Genomic DNA, 14,040 nt, shown 5'->3' on the forward strand with positions numbered 1-14,040 from the left:
TCTCAAGCATTCGAGATTAGCCTCGGATAACCTATTGATCTTCCTAGAAGAGGAAGACATCGACATCGCTCTAATTCAGGAGCCTTGGGTGAACGGTAACAGGATAAAGGGACTGGGCACCCAGAAATACAACCTATTCTACAGGATTGTAGATCCAGCTGAAGGTAAGATCAGAACTTGTGTCTTAACTAAAAAACATATAAAAGCCTTTCTTTGCTCTAATTTCAGTACCGCAGACATGACGGTGGTGAGGATTGAAGGAAACGGCGGGAACCTATTAATGAGCTCAGTCTACATGGCTCATGATAGGCCTGCTCCACCTCCGGAAGTTCAAAACCTAGCAGAGGTTGGCGCAGCCGAAGGAGCAAGTCTGCTTATGGGTTGCGACGCCAATGCCAGACATACCCTCTGGGGCAGCACAGAGATCAACGAACGAGGTGAGTCTTTATTTAATTTTGTCTTAGATAGTAATCTAGAGATAGCAAATAGAGGCAACACCCCTACCTTCACTTTTCCTAGCACAGACAGGTTTGCTGGCTGGGAAGATGTGATAGATATAACACTCAAAACTAACAACTGTATAATCGAGGACTGGAGGGTATCTAGCAAAAGGTCGTATTCTGACCATGCCTGGATAGTCTTCACGGTGGGATTCGAAGTTGGGAATCCCAAACCTTTTAGGAACCCTAAAAGAACAGATTGGGTTAAATTCAGAGCCATCGTGCGGGCCAAGCTCATGGTCATGCCCGATATTAACAACTATATTAAGGAAGTCGAAGAACTTGATGCGCAAATCAGTAGATTTGAGAAAGTCATGGGCGTGGCTTTCAGAGCATCCTGTCCTTTGAAATATTCAAAAAAAAAGTATCCCCCGTGGTGGAACGAAGATTTGAGTAATCTCCGGAAGATTACCAGGGATGTCTTCAATATCTGCTACAAGAATGGGTTCTGGCAACCTTATAAGGAGTGCCTGAGAGAGTATAAAAGGGCTATCCGTTCCGCAAAAAGCCAGGGTTGGAGGGATTTTTGCGGAACTGTAGAATGTACCAGAGATTCTGCCAGATTGAGCAGAGTGCTTTCCAAGGACCATACCGGTCCTTCTTTTCTGAAGGATGAGGGTGGGACATGGACAAAAACATCTATGGAAACTCTCAATTTACTAGTGGACACGCATTTCCCGGGTAATACCGGGTCGGCTCGGGAGGCTATCCAGTTGGATTCCCTTCCGGGGCAGCCTGTGTCGAGTGAAATGGTTGAAGCTATTATAACGGTGGAGAAGGTTAGCTGGGCGATAGACAACTTCTCTCCATACAAAACGGCGGGGATAGATGAGATATTTCCAGCTATGTTACAGAAGACGAAGGAACTAATAGTTCCGTGGCTTCTAAAAGTTTTTAGAAGTTGTCTTATCCTTGGATACGTGCCCAAGTCGTGGAGACGTGTAAAAGTTGTTTTCATTCCCAAACCGGGAAGAAGGGGCCATGAGGGCGCCAAAGATTTTCGACCAATTAGTTTGACTTCCTTCGTTCTAAAAGCGCTGGAGCGCGTTCTGGAGCTAGGGCTCAGGAACAGAATGAAGGAAGTTCGACTTTCGCCTTCCCAGCATGCATATTGCGGGGGAAGGTCCACAGACACCGCACTACACGAGGTAGTGAGGACTATCGAACAATCTATCCATTATAAGCAATACACGTTGGCGGCCTTTCTAGACGTGGAAGGGGCTTTCAACAATATTAGTTCGTGGGCCATAGAAAATTCTCTGACTCAGTTGGGGTTGGAAGATGCTTTGGTACGCTGGATATTATCCATGCTGCGGACCAGGATCCTGTATTCGGATCTTGGTGATAGTAGTGTCGCAAGGTACATTAGTAGGGGAACGCCCCAAGGTGGGGTGATTTCGCCACTTTTGTGGCTTGTTGTTATGAACGAGGTTCTACTGCAACTTGAAGAAAGGCGAGTGAAGGCAGTGGCATACGCTGACGACCTAGTAATCCTGGTTTCCGGCTTTGACCTTCCAACAATCAGTGGGGTTTTGGAAGGATCTCTAAATGTGGTGAGCTCTTGGGCTAAAAGATGTGGCCTTGGAGTGAACCCAGCCAAGACGGAACTTGTACTTTTTACGACTAAGACAAAAATCCCGAGCTTTGGACTGCCCCGATTGGGTGGTTTGCGGCTCAGTTTGAGTCCGGCAGTTAAGTATTTGGGAGTCATACTCGACTCTAAACTTAACTGGAAGCTTAACGTGCAAGAGAGGGTGAACAGGGCCTGTACGGCACTTTACACCTGCAAAAAGATGGTCGGCAGGAGGTGGGGGCTGAAACCTAGAATGGTTTTATGGTTATACACGGCCATTGTACGACCTATATTAACTTACGGTTCACTCGTGTGGTGGCCGGCGTTGGGGAAAGCTTACAACTGTACCAAGATCGGTAGGGTACAGAGGGCTGCATGCATAAGCATTACGGGGGCATTGAGATCGACGCCCACGGACGCTATGGATGTACTCCTCCATTTGCTTCCACCAGACATCCATATTAAGAATCTGGCCGCGGCAAGCGCCGTTAGACTCAGAGAAGCTGAGTGCTGGCACGAAAGGCCGTATGGCCACGGCAATGTCCTTCAGTCACTACCGGACGGAGTGGTTGCGGATGCTACAGACTATTGCATCCCTAGACTTGAGCTTGACAAGAAGTTTCGGGTTGAGCTTCCGTCTCGCGGGCAGTGGAAAAGAAATCTTCCACTGCAAGGCTTTGATGTTGCTCTCTTCACTGACGGTTCCAAGGATAGGAATGGGGTCGGTGCTGGAGTATTTTCGGAGACTCAGAACATATCGGAGTCATATCGCCTTCCCAACGGATCGAGCGTGTTCCAGGCGGAAGTATTCGCCATATGGAAGGCATGCGAAATCCTGGGAAGGGATTTGGTTGTGGCCCGGGAGGTCGCAATTGTGACGGATAGTCAGGCTGCGATTCTGGCTCTAAATTCGCCAAAGATATTCTCAAAGTTGGTAGGGCTTTGCTACGATGAGCTGACGAGATTGTGCAGTCATCATAGTATCACCTTACTCTGGGTTCCGGGACATAGGAACATACCAGGAAACGAGCGGGCTGACGAGCTGGCCAGATGTGGGTCGGCATTGGACGGCTCCAGGGCCGAGCGAGTTCTTGTCCCTATAAACACCATCAAAACTGATATATACCGCTTCCAAGTGGCATGTGCGGACCGCAGGTGGAGGGGCCTGAGCACATGTGCAACGGCTAGGAAGACGTGGCCGAAATACGACCATAAGAAATCAATGAGCCTCCTGGCGATGCCTCGACCGGACATAGCTAAGTTGGTGGCTGTGTACACGGGGCATTGGCCTGTGGGGGATCATGCAGCTAGGCTGGGAATTCCCTTTAATACGTCATGCCGCAGTTGTCGGGAGATAGACAAAAAAGAGACGCTTTTTCACTATCTCTGCGAGTGTCCGGCTCTTCAAGGGGCCAGGTTGTTGTCATTTGGGGAAACGGACATAATGGAACTGGGGAACATTTCTAATAAAAGTATCGGGGACGTAAATAAGTTCCTTAAAAGAACGGGGTGGCTCTGATCGCTGGCCCTGGACCAACGTACTTTGACAACCGGGTTTCACGAGGCGGTGGTAGCAAAACGGCACGTCGGTGCTAATTGGGGTGTTGGCCAGTCGGGTCGCACCGGCCACTCTAACCAACCAACCAACCAAAAGGAAAACAGTTGCAGCGGTCATATGATTTGTATTTATGATCCAGATAAATCGATTTGTATAATCTCCCTATAGATGACTTCAGCATCGAGCTCTTTGAACATACGGAAACCAATTTGTCATTATTTAAAAATTTTTGTTATTACTGTTATGTAATAATTTGTTTCTCTATACGGAAATAATATTTAAAACATAATGCTGGTCATGGTGAAATTTACAATGAATCTTCCTTTGATAATGAATAAATCTACGTATAAAGTTTATTCATTAAAATTATAAACACTTTAACTTTTTCCATTATACATCCTTTGTATACTATAATTTTCGCACGTTCCTATAGGTGTAACTTTAGAATATTGTATTTAAACAACTCTTTGTGCGCCCATTCATCCATTCATTCATTCACATATTTTGATGCCATTATTATTGTATTGCAATTGCCTAAACGCAATCTTTAACCAACATAATTTGTGTACCCTAGCATATGTGCTATATGATTTTACTGAAGTGATAGCACACACACAATATTTTTATTATATTATATTATATGTGGAAGGTAAATTGTTTAGAAAAATGATTTCTTCCTGTATTGAGCATAAAAATTACATTGTTGATTATCGCGCGTCTATATGGTACGTCTATTTTGTTATTATTGTGTACCATTTTTTGTTTTACTATTTTAGAATGGGTTTTTTTTTCCTCATATAAGTTGGACCTACATATTAAATAATGTTGACCTGACTATAGAGCTGCTAGAATATACATGGAATTTAAATATAAGAACAAATAAAAAAAAACAAAGCATCGCTGTTTCATTTAAAATACAAAAAGTTAAAGTTTTGTTTTAGTTGTTTCAACGTTCCGGGAGCAAAAGAAAAAAAGCATTTTGTTAAATTTGTAACAGAAGTAAAGAATGATTTAGTTTTTTTTTGGTATACCGTAAATGCGAAAGATTGTTGCATATTTTGTAGAATAGAAAAATTTTGTGTACGTAACTCGATGAAGATGAGTTTATGTGCATGCGAATGTGTGTATGCACTAAATTTAAAAAAAAAATTTGTATTTAATGAATGGGTTCACACTTTTTTTTTGTTTCCCTTAGCATTGTATATAAGGCATCAGTTTCTGGCATTAATAACAAAAGTAAAGAGCAAATAAAAATATAAAATCTACTACGGCTAAAGGTAAAAATTGTAACAAAAGTTAAAGAGTCATTAAATAAACCATAAAATCTATTCATTTTATTATAAAGAAGTGAATTTCTTATATAGTCCATTGACATTAAGGTACAAAAAATAATACTGGTACCATAAATCAAAGTGTACTTAAAAAAAAAACAAAAAAATTCTAAATGAATTTTTTTTTTTTTTTTTTTTTTTGTAAATTGTTTAGTAAATTTTTGCGTTTACTGATGATGCGGAAAATCTCTATATTTTATGTAGAAGATTATGTAGAGTGCATTATTATATGAGATTTTTAATTTTAGAATAGAATCGTTACTTTTTTTTTAGGTATTTTAATGTTGGACCAAGTTGAATAATCTCAAAACATGTTCAATATTATATAGGTATATAGGTTCAATACTATATAGGTTCACCTGAAGATTTTTAATATAGAGATGTTTTTATAAAATTTTGTATAGTTATAATATAGCTTATGCAGAGTACAATATATACCGTGTGTATATAAACCAGTACATAATAATATTATTAAGTTAATAATTTATAATATGGTATATTTTGAATAGAATTGTTATGACTCCGGTAATGAACAGAATAAAAACATTATTAGAATCGCTCTATGGTAAATTTTTATGTTTCCATATTTACACAAAATATTATAGAATGTAGGATAAAATGGCATTTTATATTACATAAAGGTTATGCTGCATGTAAATACCTATAAATTTCGTTTAATTTTTAGAGTTTTCAAATAAATGAGAGCCTTAAAAGATAATAGTTTTGAAAACTTGTCGCCCAAAGGGCATAATTAAGAACAAAATAAATTTTACATTTCATATTTTGTTAAATTTTTAATGATTTGTAAAAGCGTTCTTACTGCTATATGATTTATTTTTTTGTTAAGAGTTGCACAATTTTTATATCTAATTTTCTAGATAAGTTCATTAACTAACTAATAGAGTGTAAATTTTAATGAAAACATTATGAACTATAAGACTATTTAACTCTTTCTGAGCTAATAGTATTTTTTAGAGAAGTTAATAAATACATAAAATAGATATTGAAACATGTATTGTCAATTCAGAAAATAGAATTATACAGGTTAGCTTAAGTTAATTCGCTTAATTTGCTTACTGTGCTGCAGGGCAGAGTTGAACAGAGTAAACTATAAAATTTAATAATGTAACAAGAATAAAAATTTCCAAAAATTGTAAGCATGCACGATTTTCAGGTTTGAGAATCGAAGTCAATGGAATACGTTTATGGGCTTGTCTTGCCGTTAAAAAAATTGTGATAATTCAATGTACATTTATTTACCTATAAATATCATTAAGTACCGTACCATTTCACTCTAAATAATTGACGGGTATGAGTTGATTACTTTCAAAATAAGCAGAAAATAAAAACTGAAGCAAAATATTTAAGCACGTTCCAAAATCGAAATTTTTTAGTTTTATTTTCATTTTAAGACGAAAACTTGTTATTATTATTATACCAGTTACAATTTTTATTACAATAATATAGACTAATATAGCCTAAAACAGAAAGATATTAACAGATGGGCTATACTGTAATCACTTGATTTAAATATCTTTAATGAGATGTAATATTTCATCTTAAACATTTTGTACCGGTCTCGGCTGCTATTATTGTTGTTCAGGCAATATGCTAAGAAAATTAATTGAAGTAAAAAGAAAAATAAAAATTTCTCTTGCTCTTTTTTTTTGTCTTTTAAAAGTCTGCCATTATTTAACTTTATTTTGATGAGTTAATAATAATGGAAAATGCACATTTGCATTTTTTCCTGTTTTATGTTTTTTGCCAAAAATTTAATATATTTTTCTTCTTTTTTTACAGCCCGTAAATTGTCCAAACAGTGCGCGGTTATATTTATAATTATAATATGCAATTATCAATGCATCAGCTGATTTTTATTAGCATTTGGGATGCATTTTTTTTCAATTTCATTAAAAAAATTATAAATTAAAATAAACCGACCCATTAAAGTGAAAAAATTAATATAATCGGAACACAACTGTAGGGTATAAATGGCAATATCTAATGAAAGCTCAATTCACCACGGAATTCAAAATAAAACTTCGTATAATTCATGTTTTTTTTGTAGCGATGACATTCTGAAATAAATTTTTCATTTTTTCATTCTCATTCTCAGGTTATCTTTTATAGTTTTTCGACTTTGAGATATGTTGTGTTTTGAATTAATTGATTGTTGGTAAAAGAAATATTTTCTTAGCCCTCCTTCCTGAAAAACCTTGTTAGGAAAAAATTTTCAAATTGAAAATAGGTTTTGCGCCCAATATTTGTTGTATAAACGGAGTGTAAAAAATTAGGCTGAAACCACTAAGTAAATTTGTTTACCAGATATTTGGACATGGGTCACAAATATTTCTAAAATTTTTAAAGTCAAAATTTTTTGATATTTCCTTAAGAAATAATAGCATAAAATTAAAGCAATCGGATCTGAGTGCTTAATCTGTTGTTTTTTAAATTATCATAATTTTCGTTAGCTTTAACACCTTTATTTTGAACTTATCTGCATAATATTTTATTTTTTGTTTTTATTATTATTAATTATTCATAATATAAATGTTTATTCTAAAACTAGATTATAAATTTTCTTGAAAAATTAATTCCACTGCGAGTTTCATAATATAAACAAAAATAAATTTAAATTTTAAATTTTATTAATGTTAAATTAAAATAGGAAATCTTGTTCAAATGTCATTCAAGCTGCGTATCGTCCTTGAAAAAATTAAATTTATTCCTTTTTATTATAATATAAAACTAATGTGAGCATGTCATTTTTATATGTACACAACGTACTAATACAGAATAATCGAATTATTAAATTGAATCGATATTGTTGCATGCAATGTCAATTTTCTTTTCCTTGTTAGATTTTGTTTCTTTTTTCAATTTTACCTATAATCTTTCACAGAGAAGTTTTCTAAAATACTTGATATACAACTAATATCTATTTCTCCAATTTTTATTTTCTCATTGAATTGATCAGTTAAAAAACAAAATCAGAATCAAGAACATTGTGTTTTCAAAAAAAAAAACAATATTTTTATTAAATATTTTTGTATATACAATGTTCACCTGTAATTTAATGCTACATATATAAGAATAATATAAAATTCTTTTGCTTGTTCTGCTTTTTATGCATTTCTAATTTACTTTTTAATTTATTGCAAACAATTCATTTTCATCTCCATAATGTGTCATGATATAAAATATTTTTTCACGCATTCAACATAATTATTGTACTCGTAACAGGTATGTATGTTTCAATGTATATTAGTGTATATAGTGTATATATGCTGAATATTAATTGTTTTTATGTGTCATTAAAACTTAATGTTATAATAATTAATATAATAATATAAGTTATGTATATTAATTATGTTAAAAAAATAAAGTAGATAAAAGGTTTGTACCTTATATAATAAAAAAAAACCAACATAATTTATAGACAATGAGAAAAAAAAAACCGAAGAACAACAACAAAAAAAAATATCAAAGAGAATGAGTTATTCTGAATTTTTTTTTCTCTCTCTCTTTATACTCGCATTATAACAATAATAATAACTTATTTTAATTATTATTTTAATAATGATAATTGCAAACAATCATAGTAACAATTCCTTTAAAACAATAATAATTTTACGTTTGTACAATGGGTTTAAAGATAAATTTTACATATCAACTATTTTTATAATTAAATAGCAGTTTTACTATACAAAAATAAGAAAAAAAAAATGCATATAAAACTCATTCACATACAGCGATGCGTTTAGCTCATATCTAATGCAATCATTCTACTTTTTTTTTCATATATTAAAAAGATTATTTAAGACAATTAATCAAAAAATAGAATTCTGTCTGCAGTGACATTAACAATAAAAAAAAAGATACAAGAAAGATAGAATAAAGAATTCAAGGTATGTAAAAGTACTAATTAGGTATGTGTGAAGGAAAGAATGAATAGAGAGAAAAAAACTACATTTGTTCCAAACACTTATAAGATATTTTGTGAAAAAAAATTATTTAAAATAAAATTGAAACAAAATTATCGGTTCAAATTTTTTTGCATATTTTCAGGCAAAAGAAGAAGTTTCTGGGAATTGATTCCCACAAAATATTTAAATTAATCTATAGAACGAGATGTTTCGAAAGATTTTTTTGTACGGCAAAAGTTCTGTATAACAAGAAATTTTAATATTTTATTTAAGTATTCGATATTATTCAAGTAAAAGAAATAGATATCTAAAATTTCGCAATTTAATTTATCATCTTAGAGTTAGTTTTGACCGAAAAAAAAATATGTACTAAGCTCCTAAAGTTCAAATGCTTAAATTTGTACAATATAATGAAAGTTACATTTTGCACATTTGCAAGAACAATGACATAAGTCAAAATGCAGAATCGCAAACTTGCTTTTATTACTATCAAAATTTAATATATAAAGCTTTCCTGTAACAAAATATTTCTGAAATTTGTTCTATACCAACATTTTTCGATAAATATTTCGATAGAAATTTAAACTCGGTTATAAATACTTTAAATTCCGGAAGTCGCAGTTATATTTTTCAGTTGTGTCGTTATTCTTCCCAATATGCGAATAAAATTTCTTTAATTGAATTGAAATGAATGACATAACACACAACACTTAATTTTGTTGAATTTTATATAACTGAAGAAGCACATAAATTAGCTGATATTATTTAAATACAAATTATATTCATATTTATATAAGGTATATAATATATGCATTTACTAAGAACTACATACGTATATGAACATATTTGTATATATAATATATAACATTGCAAATTAAGTAAATGAGATGATTTAATAAAAATTTTACATATATACCTTTTATGTGTATGCTAAATTGCATGATTACAAATTTTATTACACACATACATACATAGGACATGTAAGCGAATAAAATATTCTCTACGCATCTGTTAAAATTAATTAATTACAGGTTTATATGAAAATAAAGCAAACAAAAATGAAAATAACGAAGATAGTAATAAAAAAAAAAGAAGAAGAAAAAAATAAACAATTCGAATTCCCCTGCCGCAATTATAGTTATCACAATCGTATTGCGCAATTATTATTTAAACACTGAACAGGTAATGTGAATTCACACGCGTCCATTACTGAAAAAAAAAAATTCTTTTTTTTTTGTTCGTTCATTTTATTGATGCTTTAGATGAATAATAAATGCGCGCAATTGCATTCTTAATTGGTTGTTTTTTTTTTTGTGATTTTTCGCTTATGGTAAAGCTAAAAAAATTATATTTTGCCTCTGTTTTGTAATGCTTGTGCTATTTAACGTTTAATTTTTTTATAACTTTACTGTTCCGACACTGACAGAATTAATGGTTAGTAGTTTATAAAATATTCGATCACCCGTTTATAATGTGCTTGAAAATTCTACTTTTCTTAAAAAATTAAATCTATCTTCTTTCTTTAACTGTCTTATAGTTGATAATTAATATTGCGAGGTTACAGACTTTTCAGTTCAGCAAATATGTGTCCGGAAACGGAAATTTAAACTGTCATTCAAAATATTTTTAAATAACTATTAAGGGAAAGAGTCTTTACCAGATAATAAGGATTGCCAGTGTTCTAATACAAATACTATTATATGTGTAGGTTCTGTAAGCTATACTAATAAAGACCAAATAATAATTTTGTCTTTCTTCATTTGTAGTTCTTCGGAATTCCAAAATCACAATAAAAACAATGTATGGTAGCTTAAATATTGTATTTTTTTATTTTACTGCCGCGAAATGACAGAAGAACTACCGCGCAGAATACTTATAAATATTATCCCGCTGATAATGATGTAATATCTTCCCAATCTATCTTGAGAATAATAATAATGTCCGAACAAAAATTGTAGAACACACTAAACCCGATACGTCGCGATCAACCTCAAAATTATATTGCTACTGTTCTATAAAAAAAGCGGAATGTCAAAATTCAGCTTAATTGGCTGCTTGATTTATGCATGTTATGTTATAATCATATGCATGCACCATGACTTTTACATATAATTAGATTTGATTACACTGCAGAAATTATATTTATTAGGACGCTCATTAGATTATTTAAGAATAATGCAAAATTTAAAACAAAAGTCTTCATTACTTTTACGTAATATTTTTAATAATTCTCCTAGACTTAATCCTTGAATGTTATACTAGACTAGAAATCCTATATTAGTAATAAAGTCAAGCTATATGAGATATCCGTTTTTCATATAAATTTAAATACAAATTTTTGTATAACAGTTTTATTAAAGAAAACCGCAAAATTAAATGGCGTTTTCTTATAGTTGCCTGTATCAAATTTCGTTCTCTCATTTACATTTCCTTTTATTACACATTTTCTTTTTTATTTTGCATTTTCCTTTAATATTGAGAAATTGATTATTATGCAATTATCACAGGTAATTAGTATAGATGCATTTCGAATGTACAATTTTATTTATAATAAATGACTCTCATATGACTATTATGACAATGACTTAAATCGTAAATAACATTGCCTACAATAATGATTATAATTGAAAATGTTTTGCTCTTCTATTTTATAAACAAACTATTTTATAAAATTTTCCAATTTAGTGTTAATTTTAATAATAAACTTAAGATTTTAAAATAAATTTTAAAAAATAAACTTACAGTTAAAATTATTGTACCATTTTTTGCTGAAATTGAAATCATTTTCAAAATATTAGACTCACCTGAAAGAAAGAAAGAGAGAGAGAAAAAAATAAATATATCAATTAATTGTGGTAATTATTTTATAATTAAACTTTTAATTTAAAGAAATTTAAATAAAAAAACAACAAATTTGAATTTAAATGTATGCAAGAGATTCAATCGAATATTTTATAATAATTTGTTAAAATAGCGAATGAAGGCGTGTTAAATATATGGCATTTAATTTATTTTCGATAATAATATTAATTTTAGTTTAGCACACGCTATTTTCCTACGCACCAATTAACAAAATTAATCAAATTTACGTAAATAAATTAGTTTAATATTGCGATCCAATCAATTAAAACCTACACATTCTATACATTTTGAATTGATCATCACATACGAATGGGTACATAGTTTGAATGAAATGATAGCGAAGTGAATCTAAATTATTTCTTTTTTACGGAATTTTTAACGGAAATGCAGAGCAGTGAATTTAATGTTGCAAATGCTTATATCCTATATAACATTTAAAGATTTGTTAGTGTTTTGTTAGTTTTTATAGTGTTTCGTAATGTATATAGGATGCAAGTTGTCGCAATATACAGAATGAAAGATATATTATACTAATTTAATTTCAAATTGAATTGCACTCGCGAATAATTTCAGATTTTATAAATAAAATATTTTAATACTTTGGTACAATGAAATAAAAAGTTTAAAATAATTTTAAGTGTCACAATGAATGAAAAGTTGTGTATGTGAGATGAGTTACTAATACCGACTTTAGATGCGTAAAATATTAAGGATGAAGCAGAAGTTGGTGAGAATTCTAATGGCTAATAAGACACTGGAAACTCGGAGAAAATTTTTTTCAGATACCATTTCAAAGAACAATAGCTTTATATAGAGAAATGTAAGAGAAGGGAATTATAATAATATTCTTGCTGAGGTTAATAAGATGACCAAATTCACTATAGGAGTACAAGTTACAGTTCCATTATGGAAATATCAATTCTCCAATATTATTAACTAGCCAACAAAAGGAAAAACAAAATTGCTCGTTGAGTGAGGGCTCTGTGAAAGTTTGTAATTAAAAATTATCGTTATTAAGCACTATTACAAGAACAGTTATTTAGCACATTACAAGAATAGTTATTATAGGTTTTGATTGACTGCAAAATTTGGTAATTTTGATAGATGAATTCATTTTTTTAAAGGCATGCTTAAGAAAAGATTTTGTTTTAACGAAATTGAACATATAATTAATACTTACAAGTAGTGAATGTATAAAACAATTTAAAACGTTGAAATAAATCGCAAGCATATGCCATAGTACACGGGTTTGAGAAAAGTCCCGTTTCAGTCAACAGTTTAATATGGAAATCTTTAAAAATTATTAGCAGAATTAGAATGAATTTTACTAAAATGAACAATTTTAAAAATAAGCACTATTTAAATGACACATTCTTTGAGTAGAACTTTAGAGTTAGGTATGTTAAAGTATGTTTAGTACCATACGAACGTCTATGTTCCTTGTAATGGAATATTGCTTTCAATTTCTAAATTTCACATTGTTTAAAAAATATTCATATCAAAAAAATGTATAGATATACTGTTAATACGTGACAAAATTTAATAGTCTTTGAAAGCTAAACATAATTCCCAAATATATTCCTATAGGAACCAATGTTGTCAATCTATAAATAAAATTATATATCTAAAATTTCTCGTATTTGGAAAACAATTGCAATAATTTTATAATTATAATTTTCATTTATAATTGCAACTGAGGTGATAAAATAGTTTTAACAATTCAAATTGTCGAATTAATGATTTAATATTTGGTTTAAAAATTTTCATAATTTTTTCAACATTTTAATGAATAAGAAATTTTTAAAACTTACTGCGCTATAAGAGTTTTATGATCTTCAAAGCAAAATGGTAATATTTCATCACTAAACCGAAAAATTGTTTAAGTCGAGGAACCAAAAAATTTATGATTTTGTAAAGAACAATAAGTTTATACACTTACCCTATATATTTATTAGTAAAATATTATTTTTATTCCTTATGCATAAAATATTTTTCATATATGGACATAAAATTATACTGCCCATGGGATTGTTATTTTCCAATTTATGTTTATAATATAAAAATAATTTTTTTTTTTGAAAAAATTTAAGAAAAAACAAGAGAATTTAAAGAAAAAAAAATAAAAAACAATATTTTGCGATTATGCATTATAAACCGCCCAGCCTATTTTTATGTTCTATACATATTGTACACACAAATATATATATTTTAATTTGAATAATTTTACCATAAAATAGATCTTATTTTTAAATTGCGTTTCAGTATAAGGAAACAATAAAATAATGTTTGT

The 14,040-nt window shown here is 30.9% G+C and overlaps 1 long non-coding RNA gene across 1 annotated transcript in view; it reads right to left on the reverse strand.

Moving 5' to 3' along the window:
• Positions 1-9,125: 9,125 nt before the first annotated feature.
• LOC129619084 (uncharacterized) overlaps positions 9,126-14,040 on the reverse strand; it is a 116,166-nt gene continuing 111,251 nt past the window's right edge. The window contains exon 4 of the long non-coding RNA XR_008697841.1: positions 9,126-11,692. This is a non-coding gene — a long non-coding RNA (uncharacterized LOC129619084). The remainder of the gene's footprint in view (positions 11,693-14,040) is intronic.

This window comes from Condylostylus longicornis, unplaced genomic scaffold (genome assembly GCF_029603195.1).
Source record: "Condylostylus longicornis isolate FDR11 unplaced genomic scaffold, ASM2960319v2 ptg000010l, whole genome shotgun sequence".
Classification (NCBI taxonomy): Eukaryota; Metazoa; Arthropoda; class Insecta; order Diptera; family Dolichopodidae; genus Condylostylus; species Condylostylus longicornis.